The sequence below is a fragment of the Notamacropus eugenii genome, chromosome 3 (genome assembly GCF_028372415.1).
Source record: "Notamacropus eugenii isolate mMacEug1 chromosome 3, mMacEug1.pri_v2, whole genome shotgun sequence".
NCBI lineage: Eukaryota > Metazoa > Chordata > Mammalia > Diprotodontia > Macropodidae > Notamacropus > Notamacropus eugenii.
The window spans coordinates 340,482-356,419 of NC_092874.1; the positions used below are offsets into that span (position 1 = coordinate 340,482).

At 46.6% G+C, this 15,938-nt stretch overlaps 2 long non-coding RNA genes across 2 annotated transcripts; one reads left to right on the forward strand and one right to left on the reverse strand.

Annotated features, from left to right (window-relative positions):
• The first annotated feature begins 240 nt into the window (after positions 1 to 240).
• On the forward strand, positions 241 to 13,524 carry LOC140532333 (uncharacterized). Its single transcript, XR_011976459.1, has 3 exons — positions 241 to 3,946; positions 12,399 to 12,631; positions 12,825 to 13,524. It is a non-coding gene; the product is annotated as an uncharacterized lncRNA (long non-coding RNA).
• On the reverse strand, positions 10,343 to 15,296 carry LOC140532334 (uncharacterized). The gene is made up of 2 exons (XR_011976460.1): positions 14,691 to 15,296; positions 10,343 to 10,839 (listed from the first exon to the last, which is right to left on the reverse strand). It is a non-coding gene; the product is annotated as an uncharacterized lncRNA (long non-coding RNA).
• Between the last annotated feature and the right edge of the window lie 642 nt (positions 15,297 to 15,938).

Sequence of the window (15,938 nt, forward strand, 5' to 3'; positions counted from 1 at the left end):
GAGGCTGAGAGATAGGTCTAAGATCACATTCCGTGGCAATTCTGCAGCTAGAACCCAGGTTCCCTGACTCCCCGTTTCATGTCAGTCTCTTTCCCCCTACAGTCTGTAACAGAGAACCATGGGTGGGGGAGGGGCTGAATGCTGCTCTTGGGTAGGTTTCTAAAGATTACTTTATTTTTCCATTTTACTTTCATGTCTTTGCTCCTTGTTCCATTTTCATACTATTCTAAACTGTGGTTCCTGTGGTTAAATCCTCCCTTCACTCTGCGGTGGTGGGGGCCTCCTCCTCCCCCCACTGAGGTACACATCACAGAGTAGACCCTGGAAATGATGCTGGGAAGAGAAAAGGCAGCGGCGGGGCAGAGGAAGGGTTGTGGAAAAGGGGAGCTGGAGGGAGGCAGGCAGATGAAGGAGACTCCTCCAGGACTGGTCCTTGTGGTACTTGGTGGAGGATCCAGACACCCATCGGCATCTTCCACCAGGAGGCTGCCCCGCGTCCCCATCCCCATCCCAGCCAAAGCTACATTTTTATTAGTCCTCAGAAGAAGGGGGGGAGGGACCCATAATGCTCTAGGAAGCCTTTGGGGTGCGTGTGTGTGTGTGTGTGTGTGTGTGTGTGTGTGTGTCTGCGCGAGCGCGCCTTCTGTCTTCTGGTTTCATTTATAGTAAGGATGCCAGTGAAGACGTGGCTCAGTTCCTTCATTCACATCTCATCCCCCTATTCATTGAGCAAGGATCTCACACACAGGGCACCAGCAGAGACTTTAAAGACTGGGTGATTCTTTTCTAAAATCACTAAATAGACAGATTTCAATGGACAGAAATCTCTTTTCTTTCCCCCTCCACCTCCCGATTGAAAAACAAAACAAAGACCTTGTGACAAACAGACATAGTGATCGAAACAAGCTCTTGAGTGGCCACATCCCTCCCCAGCCCCACCCCCATTGCGGGGCTCCTGACACCTCCTGGGCATTTCCTCTCTCCCTCAGGAGGCAGGGAACATGCTTCAGCACCAGTCTTATAGAATCGCTTCATCTCATGGTGTTGATCCGAGTACCCAAGTCTTTCGAATTTGTTTGTCTTGAAGAAATTGCTACCATTTTATACCTTGTCCTCTGGTTCTGCTCGCTTTCCTCTGCATCAGTTCATACAAGTCTTCCTAGGTTTCTCTGAAACCTCCCCTTCATCCTTTCTTACAGCATTAGAGGATTCCATCACATTCAGGTATCATAAACTGTTCAGACTTTTCCTGATAGATAGGCACTTCCTTCATTTCCAGTTCTTTTACACCAAAAGTATTTTGTGCCTATGGGTCCTTTTGCTCTTTTTTGATCTCTTTGGGGCACAGACCTAGCAGCCAGCTTCTCTTTCTAGCTCCTGTATTTTCCTGGTAATGCTAGGGGGCTGATGACAAAAGAGATCGACAAAGAGGCACCTGGTACCCCTGAAGACTTACGTGTGATTAGAAATGAAAGTGGTCTGGTTACATGGGAAGGGCTAGTGATAACATACAAAGTGGGAGTTTGCTTCCTTGGAATCAGAGCCATTCAGATCCAGACCCAGAGGGCGCATTTAGGGCTATCAGTCCATCCAGACCTTAGTCATGTTCTTCCCTGGATATACAATGGAATACCAAAGGATGAGATGGCATCAGAGGGCTGTCATCTTCACTGGGGAGGCTAGGACCATGTAGACAGTGATCACTAATCAATGGGAATGGGCCTTGGGTCCAGGTGGCCAGAACTTTTATATTAATGGGTTTTCACTGTAGTTAGCTCAGTCCCTGTGCACCTAGGCAGCTGGACAGGAACTTCCTTCTCTTCCACTCCCATCTTACCTGGAGTGCTGGAGTCCCTATTTCCAATTACTAAAAGCTCTGTCACACCCCCTAGGCTTTCCTTGGTTTTTCAGCCCATGACTGAGTCTTTCATACGACAATATAACAGCCCATAGATGCTGGGCAACCAGCAGTCCATGATCTACCTGGAGATAAGCCCCTGGGGACTCAGGTCATCACTGGCATGAGCATTCAGAGCATCTTTAGGTTGACACCAGTACTGAGAGCCCAGGATTATCTCCGCACTCCACACATGTGAAGCTGTCCCTGGAAAAGGTTCCCTAATAGCCCCTTTTAAACAAGTCTTAGAAAATCCAAGCTGAAGGGGAGCTATTGCTTCCAAAGAAAAGACTTCCCAAACCAGGAAGATATCCCTGAGACAGAAAACAACTTCATACTAGGTGCCATTCCATCCCCAAGGGATGTCACTCTCTAAAGGGGGTCACTCTCTAAAGGGAGTTCCCAGGGGATGGGGCTGCCCGACTTCTGGAGGGCCCGAAGTTCCACAGGATCACAATGCCCGACCTGGCCGGTGCTTGGCTTCATCTCATTTTCCAGCCTCCAAATAAAAGTCCTCAAGTGGAAAATGGAAAAGTAAACCCATTTTCCGGCCCCAGACCATGGGCGGCCTAGAGGAGGCTTTGCTCCCTTTAAGTAGATTGCTTGGCTTGGCCACAGCCCCTGCTTTGGCTGGAACCCTCTCTGTAGCTCTTGGCCTGTTCCCAAACCGCTGGTAGGAGAGGCTGAGCCCAGCAGGAAACCTCTTACCTTCATCTGGCCTTCTCTTTCTCAGAGGCCCCAACGCTAATGTGGGAACTAATATGCCTACAATTAATTTCTACCCTGTCTTTTTCTTTCTTCTTTTCAAAATCTACTTTGCCTTCCATGGAAGCATCGACCCTTTGGGAATCAGCCCCATGATGCTTCCCTTTTGTCTGCTAAAAGATAATCCTGAGCACCAAACGAAGACCCAAACTGGCGCAGAGCACCCCGCAGGCACCTAAAGGTGGCTGTCCCTGTCACTGCGGGGCCGGGCGCGGCAGGCTGGACCTCTCCAAGGAAGCAGCATCCTCGGCATTCGAGCCACGCCCGCCTGCCTTCTCCCGAGTGAGTGAATCCCACCCCTCCTTCGCTCCCTCCCAGAGACTCACCAACATCTGTTTCTGCTTTAGTTTCTATGCCCTGGACCCTAATGAGGGAAACAGGCTTCAGGCTCTGGCAGATATTTTCCCTGTCCCTGAGCCCCCTTTCTGCCTTCTAATGTTTCCATTTGCTCATTTTTTCAAAGCTCCAGTTGGAATGGCTGCTGTTAAGGGCGCCCTCACTCATTTACTCCCTGTTCCTCCTTAAAAGCCATCTTTGTACAGGCAGGAACCTCCGCAGGAAAGGGAATCTTTTGGGGAACAAGGACTGTTTGTTGTTACTTTGGCATGTGCTGGCACCAGCTGGTGTTTAATAAGGGTTCATTGGATTGAACTGAACTGAATTGAGACCTGAATGTTCAGAAGTCACTTCCTTGTAGCTGTTTTGTAGAGGCCAAGCATCACACCGAGTGATGGTTGGGGTTCCCAGCACCAGAGCCTGATGATTTCAGAGCTAGCTTGGCCAGGCTGCAAAGGCCCCTGAGCTGATCTACCCCCAAGGATTAATGCTTCTTGAGCACGGAGGCAGGCCCAGGCTTCTCCACAGACCTAACAAAGACTGACGTCCAGGAGGTAGAAGGGTCTCAAGTCTGGACCAAGGTGAAAGGAGAGTGGCATTCAGAAAGCTATCGGGCTTCACTCTGCCCTTATCTGAAGTTCAATATCACCATATAAGCATATGGTGTCATTAGAGTCTGAGCTGGGTCAGCTCTGGTCCTTCTGCTGGTCTGGCACCAAGCACCCAGCAACCATCCTAGCTGAAGATTCTCTTGAAAAGCAGCAGTGCCCTTTTGCCCTTGACCCAGGAAAAGATTCATTCAGGAAGACAAAGGAGTCTCTTTATTATTCGCACATCCCCGTCAAAGCGTCTCCTTCCACTTCTCAGGCATGAAGTTCATGTCCCTCAGACCACTGCCATGAAGTCAAACGAAATAAAGAGACAAGACCTCTGATGGGGTAAACCTTGGTAAGGTAGCAGTATGAACAAAGTATTGGTTTCTTTTCTGTCTCACAGAATAACCAGAACTGTACTGTGATAAGGGAAGTATAATAGATATAAAAGCTTCACTGCAAAAAGCACCCCACCCCACCATATCCTGTACCACACTGCTTTAACTGTTTCATCATTAGACAGAACTGCTTCCAACTTAAGTATGTGTGTGTGTGTGTGTGTGTCTGTGTACCTCAGTTGGAGGAATCCCCCAGGACTGCCCTATGCCATATCTTCTAAATAATAATAATAGTTAGCATTTTGATCCTCTTCTTCCAGTTGAGAAAATGGAGACAAGCAGAGGTGAAATAATTTGCCTAGGGTCACACAGCTGGTAAGGTAGGATTTGAACTCAGGTGTTCTAGCCACTGCATCACTTAATTGCCTCAGTTTTTCTTTCTCTACACCATCTCTCATAGGAATCTCATTAGCTCTCATGGACTTAATTCTTATCTTCTTGAAGATGCCTCATAGATTGAAAAACCCAGTTCTACTATCTCCCATGTTCTAACCATATATCTTTAACTGCCTATTGGCATATTTTCAAGTGAATGTCCTGTAGGCATCTTAGACTTGACATCTCCACAATAGTATCTATCACTTCCCCCGAAAACTCTCCCTCTTCCTAAATTTTCTGTTTCTGTTGAGAGCACCACTGTTGTCCCAATCTCTCAGACTCATAACTTCAGTGTCATCCTTGACCTTTCCCTCTCTGTCACCCCATTATGTCCAATCAGTTGCCAACTCTCATTTCTATCTCCCCAACCTTTCTTATCCATCACCTTCTCTCCACTCACATCTATCACCCCAGTACAAGTCTCACCACCTCCTACCTGGCCTGCCCTCTCTATAGATCTCCTTGCTCCGTCCAGTCTCCCCCTCCTCCAATCCTTCTTGTACTTGGCTGCTGAAGTGATTTTCCTAAAGCACAGGTCACCATCCTCCTCAAGTTCCAATGGCTTCCTTTTGTCCTCTGGGATCAAAGAACAACTTATCTGTTAACACCTGTAGTCTTTCCTATCCTAGATACCAACCTATGTTTGCAGATCTGTTGCTCATTGTTAATCTGACAGTTGGAAGAGACATCAATGGTCAACTTATGAACAATAACCTACCAGGCTCTGCTTGAAGACCTCCAGGGAGCATGAACACACATTTGGATGGCTCTTGTCTACAGGGAGTTTATCTTAACACCTAGCTTGAATTAACCTCTTTGTGACTTCTACCCATCACTCCTACTTTGGTTTCCTGGTGCCCAACAGGACAAAGTTAATCTCTCCTCCACATGCCAGCCCATCCAATACTTGACAGCTTTCATGTTCCTCATGACTGTTTTCTTCTCCAATTAAATATGCCCAGTTTCTTCAACTGATCCCCAGGGCTGTTTGCCCTCCTCTATATACTCTCCAGTTTATCAAAGTCTTCTTGAAACATGGTGTCCACAATTGAACACGGGACTCCACATGAAGCCTGAGGAGGGCAGAGGACAGTAAGTTCATTACTTCCCCTTTCTTAGAAGGCAGTCATCCCCAAAGAAGTGCATGATCCCATTACCAAAATATCTTTTGTTTTAATCAGCCAAAATTTGCTTGCTTTTCCTCCCTTCAAGTTGAGAATTAAAAAATAAAAGCCCTGTTACAAACATTCATAGTCAATTAATTCAATCATCAATAATAGTCAATTTAATTCCTTCATTGGCCATGTAGAGAAAAACAACTATGTATCTCTTTCTGCACTCTGAATCTTCCTCTTCTCTATCCAAGGGTAAGTACCATGCTTCATCATTAGTTCCCAGAAATCTTGATTGGTCATTACATTGATCAGAGTTCCTAGTTCTTTCAGAGTTGCTTGTCTTTACAATATTTTAATTGCATAAATTGTTTTTCTAATTCTGTTTATTTCACTCTGCATCAGTTTTCTACTCTTGGGAGAAACAAGTCTTCCCAGGTGTCTATGAAACCATCCCCTTCATTATTTCTTACAGCTCAATAGCATCCTATCACATTCATATACCATAATCTGTTCATCCATTCACCATTGTATGAACACCCCTCAGATTCCCATTCTTTGCTACCTCAAAAAAAAGCTATATATTTTTTGTACATCCTTAGAGTTTGTTTCACTGAAGAAGTGAGCAGGGAACTCTAAAGAAAGGCCAGAGAAAGCCTTACGCCAAGCAAATCAAAACACTACTACCCTGACCCTCATCTGCCCTCAGATCTTGGTGGAGGGGACTCAGGACCCTGGGCCCTAGAACCTTGGGGCAGGGCTACCAGTCCAAAGCCCTCAGCATCCTCCTCGAAGACCACACCCATGGAGATGCATCCTGGCTAGGGAAGACCCAGAAAAGAAAGTTCTAGCCACTAGAGTTCTTATCATGGTTGTCAAATTGTTCAATGTCAGAAACTGATGGGATTTTTTCAGTGGAAATGACTTTCTAGAAGACACCTGGCCATCCACTTTGTGGCTGCTCCCCAAGGACCCTGGCAGCTTTCCATCTGACTCTCAGTAGAAACCTTTCCTAAGTATTGTCTCTCTCATCAGAATGGGACTTATCTCCAGCATTTAGCATATGGTAAGAATGTGACCAGATTCAGTGATCCACTCAATCTACCCAGTTCCCTATCCATCTCTGTATGATCATAGCATATATATATTTAGCACCTTAAGGCTTGCAAGAGGCTTTACAAATACTATCTCATTATATCCTTGCACCACCCTAGGAGGGAGGTGCTATTATCCCCATTTTACAGATACAGAAACTGAATCAGAGAGAAATTAAGTAACTTGCCCAGGGTCACATGGCTGGTAAGCATCTGGGGCCACATTTGAACTCAGGTCTTCCTGACTCCAGTCATAGCAATCCAGACAAATAGTCTCCAGGTCTACCTGTCAGTCAGTTCATTCATCCATCCATCTATCCATCCATCCATCTATCTATAAAGGAGATTGTGGTAGTCTGGCCTGATTTCTCTTGATAAAGCCAGGTTGGCTTTTTAGTCACCACTTTCCTTTCTCGATGCTTAGCAACCATGAGCCAATCTAGAATTTCCTTTGAGTAGCAGTCAAGTTCACTGGCCTGTGGTTCATAAACTCTGCTCCCTTTCATGCATTCTGTGGCCCTGTCAGACTGGCCTTCTCAATACTCTTTACCCATGACGTGCTAGTTCCTCCTTCTGGGCTCTTGCAGTGGTTGTGCCCCATGCCTGGGATGCTGTCCTTTGTCGCTCCACTACTTAGAATTCTTACTTTCATTCCCTACTTGTAATTCATTACTTTCAAGTGCTATCAAGATTATTTATTTTACTTATGGCTCTATATGTCCATGTTGGGCATTAGAACCATGCCAGGATACATGCTCCTTGTTCAGGGATGGTTTGGACTTAGGACTACAGATGGGGCTCAGGACCCTGTCATTCTCTTCTCTAAATACCCATGAGGCCATAGAATGGTGTGAGAAGAGTAGGTCTGGAGGCTGGTTTTACTTTAGCATGTAAGTCTCTATGGTCTTGTCAAGTCCATTAGCCCATCTCAGACCAGCCTCTTTTATTCAAGCAAGACAAGCTAAGTGCCCACATGTAGAAGCCATCAGGTGAGGCCAGCCTTTCTCTGAACTCCCTGAAAGCTTATCAGATGGGGGCCAATACATGGAGATGCTGTTTCTGTCATTTGGAAGGTACTGATCCAGGAGCAATGGGCAGAAGCCTCGGAGACACATTTTGTTCCTGAGGTAGAGAAAAAATGGTCTTTTCATGAGGAGGGCAGGGCATTCCAGCCCTGGATGAAGGAGGCTGGCTCAGCTGCACTTGCCACCTTATTCCCAAAGCCTTCCAGGGACCTCTGGCCTCACTACCATCTCTCACTATTGCTCAGGAGCTTTGTCAGTCAGTCAGTCCACAAGCATTGGTTAACTGCTTCCTCTCTGTCCAGCGCCATGCTGAGTGCTGGGGATATCAAGACAAAAAGAAAGAGAGTCCCTCAGTTCTAGGGGCTTATAAAACATAAAAGGAAGAGGGTGGAGACAGGGAGGAGAAGGGACTTGGGCTCAGCTCAGGGACTGATGGAGAGGCTCAGGGCTGTTGAAGCCTGGATGTTCTGAGAGGGAGGGAGTGTCCCTAGTGTGCTTCTGAGATGTCAGTCCCAAAGCTGGAGTGATCTTCTAGGATAAAGAGGTGACCTGGACATTTTGGAGGACTCCAGAGGAGTTGGGCCTTGTGGTTAGATGGCCAACCATCTCTTTATGGGAATCATGACCACCATCTGTGACCCAGTGGGTCCCCCTTTGGGGCCATGTCCTTCTAGTTTCTGGTGACTTGGAGTGGGGGAGTCTGGTGGCTGATTTCAGGCAAGGAGCATCTTGCCCTTTCCTGGACCTGCTAATTGGGGTTACTTGATTGAAGAGTCTTCCTTCAGCCTTGACTGACACTTTTGTTCAATACCCAGCCTGCTTGGGCTCCAGCCCATCTGACCACAGACATGAGTTGACATAAATCCTCCTTTAACCCTGGCCATTCTGTTACCTTTTGGGGCTACACCTGACAACCTCAAACCTCCCAAACCTCACACACTCTGTGTGTTCAGAGTCCTTGCTTTCAGGTTTAGGCTGTGTTGGTTGCATAAAAATCAACCGTCTGTGTTGTGGCCAGGAAAGAAGCTTCTTTTGCAGGCCTGGGATAGCTCGTCTATCTACACCAGATGGCTCCTCCAGAGATGTAGCACCTCCTGCCTCAACTGATGTCCACTCACATTCCTGGTCCTATGACCCAGACTTTAATTAATAAGTAAAAATGTGTGGTCTCCAACCATGTTCATGACCAGGTTCACACTGATTCATAGATCATGTGTTTCTACAAATGGTTTAAACCCTGTTGTTAAACTTGTTGAAAGGTCAACAGCATTTGGCACGATAGGATTTCAGAGCTGAACTATCCAAGTCCTCTTTTTAGCCATGAGAAGATGGGGAAAGTGAGGCCTAGAAAGGTGAGGAAGCTGGGCAGACCTGGGACCTGCATGCAGACATTCTCAGGTGCAGGCATCATCCTACTGTCCAAAGAAGGAGAAAAGGGCCTTCAAGGGGTTTGTGATCTTGTCCATGGGCACAGACCCTCTACTGGTGCAGATACAAGCCAATTCCTCCCCAAGAGAATGAATGGGGCAAGGAAGATGGACTCAGTGTTCAAGAGGACTGCCCAAGACCCAATGCCAGTCAGTGTTCTCCAACCAGCATAGCCCAAGGCTTCCCTAGCTGCTTGGCAAGGAGCTCTGAGCTGTATATGGTGTCTTCTGCCCATCCTTGTCCTCCCTCCCAGTGAGAGGCTAGTTTGACCATTTGCTCCAGGTGGGCTCTAATCTGATGGCGGTGTGACTCCCGTATCTGCAGCATCTTCCTTCAGTTTCTGTCAAGTCTGTTCTGTTTGGGGGGATGCCATTTGGTTTGTCACCATGCCTAGCAGCTGCTACCCAGCTTCCTGAGGGAGACATCAGGGCTGGCTTTGATGCCTCTTGCCTTCCTCAAATTGGATGCACATCTTGCCCTGTCCTCCCCTGTGTACTCCTTCACATTGAAGCCTCCATGACTGAGCACCAATTGCCCTGGTTTGGGGGGTTCTTTCAAGTTCTTTAGAGAAACTTCTCACTTCTGCATCCTCAAGAAGCTGCCAGTCCCTTCAGAAGGCTCAGTTTGCACTTCTGGAGCATGAGGTACCACTCCTCATCTTTCAACAGTCAAGAAAACCAACGTTACCAACTCCTTTCTTTGTGCTGAGGGCACTACCCTCCCTCCCGACCTCAGAGCTGTCCTTGGCTCCTCACCCTCTCATGTCCCATGTCCAATTTGTGGACAGATCTTGTCCTTCCTACAACCATGACACTTCTTCAAGCTTTCTTCCCTTTCCATTCACACAGCCACCACCCTCCATCAAGCCCCCCTTAGCCCCTACCTGGTGCGTTATTTATCTCCTTCCTCCAGCCCATCTTCCAGCTGCCAGAAGGATATTCTTGAAGCCCAGGTCTGACCATATCACTCAGTCACTCAGTAAACTCTGACTCTTATTGCTAAAATAAAATACAAGGTCCTCTGGCATTTAAAGCCATTTGCACCCTGCTTCCAATCCACCTTTCCACCTTTATGATATGTTACTCCCTTCTACACACCATCCACACACCATCTGGCACTGCCTTCCCAGTCCTCATACAGGAAATTCCATGCTCATCAACGGAGCACAGAATGCTTGGCCTCCTCTCCTCCAACTCCCAGAATCCTTAGTTTTCTTCAAAGTGCAGCCCATCTACCACCTTCTTCATCAGGGTTTTTCTCATCCTCCTCCCTCCCAGCCTCCTCCATCAAGAAAATTAGCTAGTCTTTGCAAATAATAAACATACAATAAGTGCTTTATTCATTCATGTGTATATGTACATATATGTCACACAGAAGGAAGCATGTGTATATGCCTATATATACGCATGTATGTATATATATATGTGTGTGTGTGTGTATAGTCTCTCTTGACAGAAATGTGAAGTCAGGGAGTGTTTCATCCTGTGGATTTGTACCCCCAGTATCTAGTACAGTGCCTGGTATGTGTAGCTCAATTTATTGTTTCTCTAGGAAGAATCCTTGAACCATCCTTTCATTAAATGACAACTTTCGTTTGTCTTCTGGTTTCATTTATAGTAAGATAATGGTTCATGGTTCAGCTCTTCTGATAATCCCTCAACATGTTGGTCATTGGACAAAGGTCCTCTGTTCTGATTGCCTACAGTGAAGTTCATGTCCATGAATAGCAGGCAATTTGGAGTGTCCTTGGCCTCCTTTCTTAAGGGTCCTCCTCTTCCCTCTGGCACTCCTTCCCCTTTGTTTCACAGGGTGCCTTGGACAAAGAAATGAACCACTGAGGTCCAACCTTCAGCTCTATTTTGGACCCAGTACCTAAAACCCACTTCCTCTTTGGCTCATAAATGCCACCACCCAGAGCACACTGTGAGAAACCAAAGAAGATCTCTCCTGCCTAGATTTTCAGAGATCCCAGTAGCTCCGTGCTCCCAGATTCAAGGGAGCTGTGCCCAGCAGATCATAAGCAGCCTTTGTCCCGCCCCTCCCTCTCCACCTAAGATGCTGATTTTGTACTTTCAAATTTCTTTGCTCCTCTCAACAATCATATGAGGTTTATAAAACTGAGGAGTCACATGGCATAAGTGTGGAAAGGTAGGTTGGCACCAGGGTGTGAAGGGCTTATAGTGGCTAGAGGCATATACCAATCTATCAGGGCAAGATTTGACCTCAGATCCTCTTGTCTCTAAAACTAGTACTCTTTCTGCTACATTATACTAAATATGGCCTATGAAGAATCAACGTGATCCCTCTCTCTTCAGGAAGTCCTAATTTCTGCCAAGGTCCTAAAGCCCTCCAACTCCATGTAGAAAGAATGGCAGTAGGTCACCCCCTTGGGGTTCTGGAGTTACTCTTTCACCCCACATAGATATGTAACAAGTCTGAGGACCTGGTCACTTGGGGCTATCTCTTCCCACCTGTCCCACTATCTGGACCTCACTGTGATCTTCCAAAAGCACAGGTCTGACTGGATCACACCCCCCTACTAGTGCACTCCATTGGCTTCTGTGGCCTTCAGGATCAAGTAGAACACCTTCTGTTTGGCATCTGAAGCTTGGCACACTCTGGCTTCTTCCAATTGTGGAGGGAATTATAATTTGTATAATAATAGATATGACATGAAATGAATGTACTAATAGATTAGGTTTTTCAGAATTACCTTTCCCAACTTGTGAGTCAGACTGTCTCACACACACACGCGCGCGCACACACACACACACACACACACACACACACACACACACACACACTCTACTAGGAGGCTGTGGTCTGGCAACAAACCAACAAAACCAACCAGCTCATCCTGAAGGCAATTCTATTCATGGAGTCTTAATCAGGAGTTGTCTTTGGTCCTCCCAACAAGGCTCCATTAGATGCTCCTCCCCGGGAGATGCTCTCAAAGACCCAAACAAAGGTTCACCAACCTATAAGCTCATCAAGGGATCAAGGGCATCAAGAAACACTCCAGTAGACTCTTTGCATCCCTAGTCTTCATCTTTTCTACATATAGAGTCCTCTTCAAAGGGTGATGCCATGGGATCATCACAAATCATGAGCTAAGGAAGCAAAACTATGGGTGACCAGAAGGACCATGGAGAGCACAGAGCAGGCATAAAGTGGCAGGGAACCAGAAGGACCAGAGAGAGGGCAGGGTAGGCACAAGTGAACTGGGGCATGTACTTGGGCAAAAGAGACAAGGAAGAAATGTTATCTGTCCAAAAGAGGTAAGCTTATCCCTCAGGCCATCCATGGGTCAGCCTGTTTCCTTTCCTGGTCTGGTTCTCTTATCTAACACCAGTTTTCTCTTTTGTCTTTTAGACATTTGCCTATCTCTTCCTTGAATGTTAGAAGCCAAATGCCAGATCTTTAGCCTGTTTAGAGTTACTGCATGGCCAACCTGAACAAGCTGTTCCCTGCTTGAGACCACGCCCCAAACCCTTGATTGTACGCATGACCCAATCATCAGAAAGAGGGTGCACAGGCCCAAAATGGCAGGATGGAGGTTTGAAAGGGATCTTTAATGAATGGGTGACTCACCCAATGGATCATAGGTAAGCTGGGGCATTTGGAAAATCTGTCCTATGTCCTATCTGGGGATGTTAATTTGGGGAAAGGGCATAGGACAAGATGACAGTCATTGAGTGCTCATGTTTTCATGTTCATACACAATATGGGCACAATTCATGAATAAGCTGGTTAATCAATATTTATGGTGAGTTCCAGTTTTTGGATTTTGTTTTCTAGGCCTCATGGGGATGGGAAAGCCACAAAGAGATCCTGACTTTAGTAGGGCTGGAGACATCAATTGAACTCTCCAGGGAACCAGAATTAAGGCTGCAGGTCCGAGGACCTGAGGACACTCACTCACCAACTGGGGGATGGAAAAGTACAGGGCCTCTCTACAGGATAGCCAGGGCCATCCAACCAGGGAGCAGGCAGGTACAGGATGGCACAGGGTAATGGGGCTAGTGAACGTTAGAACGTATATAGGCAAATGGGGTGCCTGAAGTTCTGACTGGAGTATTGGGGCCCATCTCTTGGGGATGGATGCCTAGGACAAGGCTGTATGCAAACGCGAGGATTCCCTTCCTATCTCTGCCTATTAAGATCCCCTTTTGTCCTTCAAGGGATCTAGAGCTACCCTCTTAAAGAATCCTACTTGGCTCTCCCTTCCAAAAAGTGATCCCTCCCTTATTCTTCAAATTTCTTCTCTTTTTTGCTTTTTCTAACCATTTTTTACAAAATCACAGTGTGAATTGGAAGGGGTTTCCACAGCCTCCACATTAGACATCCTCATTTGAGCATAGTTGGGATGTGGTTGTCCAGTTTCTGATCAAAGACCTCCAGAGAGGGGATGGTGCCACCTGGCCAGGCAGTCATAACCATTAGGGGTCAGTTCTAATTGTCAAAAAGTTGGTCCATGGGATCTAGCTAGTGTCAAGCCAGTGCTCAATAAATAAGTATTGATTACATGACATTGATTGGTTGGGTCTGTCTTCTGGGACCACATAGAACACACCTCATCCCTCTTTCCCAGGAGAACCCTTTGACCATAAACAATCCCAGGATGCCCCTCTGCTTTTGGCTTCTTTCAGCCCCCAGGGTCCTATATCTCTGTCAAATCAAACCCTATAAGAAACACACACACACACACACACACACACACACACACACATACACACATACACACACATGAGCGTGGCTGTCAGGCATTCCAAAATAACTCCAAATGTGAGTCATTCCACCTCTGAGGTCCATGGCCATGGTTCTATAAAAACCTTCCATGTCTCTACCCAGGCCCTTCCCTTTTCTTCTCAGAAGAGATCAACTGGAATAATGTAGAGAAAGGCTCTTCCTTCCTTCAAGTGGGTTAGAAATGATCATTAGTGTTATTATGACAAAGTCCTGGGTGATCCCATTGGCCCCTGCAACCCTCCCTCCTTCCCCCCATGACCTCCCAGTGGGGAATTACAGGAAGTTTAAGTCCTTACAACCTGATTTTTGCAGCTAAGAAGGATTCCTTTTTGTAGAGGTAAACCCCAACCCACCCATTCCACAACAAACTGTTGGGATAGGAGGCCATCTCTCAAAAAACATTTGTGAAACTCAGTTTGACTTCCAAAGACCCAAGGCAAATGGTCAATGCCAGTGGGTATTGGTGGTTCCTCTAACAACAAACAGAGAGGAGTTAGGCAGTGACTGCTATACATTCCTGCTTGCAGAGATTTCATCCGTGTCTCCCTGCAAAAGGAAAGTTTCAATTTTCCACAGCTGCTTCCAAGCTCATAACTCACTCTGCAGAGGCTTGGTAGAGGCAGGCACATTCCAGAAGCACTTCAACCACAGCAGCCCAGCTGGTCTTGTGCTGGCTTAACCCAGAACTCTCATTTCTCTATTCCTGGCACCTTCCAAGTTGTTGGAGTAAATGGCAAGTGTTGTTAACTATATCTGACCCTGGTCCTAACAGAAAATGCTGGCATCCTTCAAGGAGAGAAGTCTGCTATTGTTGCTAATTGAAAATTTACACGAATCACTAAACACACCCTCATACACTTTATGTGCAGAAGAAAAGTTTGACAGGTGAAGAAACAGGCACAGGAGGAGACTTACCCATATCAAAGGAACAGAAGGAGGCCATGAGCTCAGGTCCTGAGACTCCCAATCCAATTCTAAAGGAGAGGGTGGGTGGGCTCTGCTGGATTATCTCATTCCACAGCTTGGCATATCTGTGGAGTACAGAGAGGCATACATGGCTTGAGCCTTGGCTGGGTAGCAGACAATCATGGAAGGTGAGGGTCACTAAGATGAGAGGAGAATCCCGGAAGGCTTTTGTGGAGGTCACTTGGGTTGGTCCAGCAAGAGTAGAAGTGTCCTGAAGTGACCACACCAAACTGAGGTCAGAGGTAAAGGAGAGGAAAGGACTGAATTAAAACAGGAGCCCCTGAGGGAGAGCAGGAAGGACTGGAGGGCTGGGAGACAGACTGCTTGGGGTTGGGTCTAAGGATGGACAAAGTGGCAACTCCTGCACCTCATTTCCCTCACCTGTGAAATGGGAATGATAATACTTGAATAGTTATAAATTTCTGATCTTAAGGACCTACATTCTGCTGGGTTAGCCCTAAGTAAATACCTGATAATTTGAGGTGTGAGAGAGTACTTCCATTCTAGGAAGTACGTGGAGCCAGGAAGAAGAGTGTTCCAGACATGGTAGTTGGCCAACCCAAAGCTATGCAGGAGGAAGGACGAGCTCAGGGAGTTTGCTTTAATGTAAAGTGGGGGAAGAGCAGTGATGGGCAGGAAGCTGGGAAAAGGAGAGTAGAACCAGACTATGAAGGACTTTAAAGGTCCAGCTGAGGCATTTGATATTATTTGATCCTTCAGGCAGAGAGGAACCACTAGAGCTTCTAGAATAGGAGAGGAACAAAGTCAGACCTGTGCTTTGGGAATATTCTGGGAAGGAAAGGATACATCAGAGAGAAGAGACATTGAAGGCAAGAGGGTCAATCAGGAGGATCAGGAGGCCAATGCAGTGTGCCCAGAGAAGTGATATGGACCTAAGGAAGGAACTAATAAGAGCCAAATGGGAAGACAGAAATAACAAGACGTGGAAACCAATACAATATGGAGCATAAGGGAGAGAAAAGATTGGAAGATGACTCTAAGGTTAAGAGCCTGGGGGTAGTGCCCTCAACAGAAAGAGGAAAGTCTGGAGAAAAGATGGGGTCAGGGAGACAGAGACACAGAGAAAGATAGAGAGAGATGAGAGAGAGACAGAGAAAGGAGAGAAAAAGAACTAAGAGAAAGAGGGAGAGAGACACAGAAAGAGAGAAAGAGAGAGAAGTAGAGAATGAATTCCAT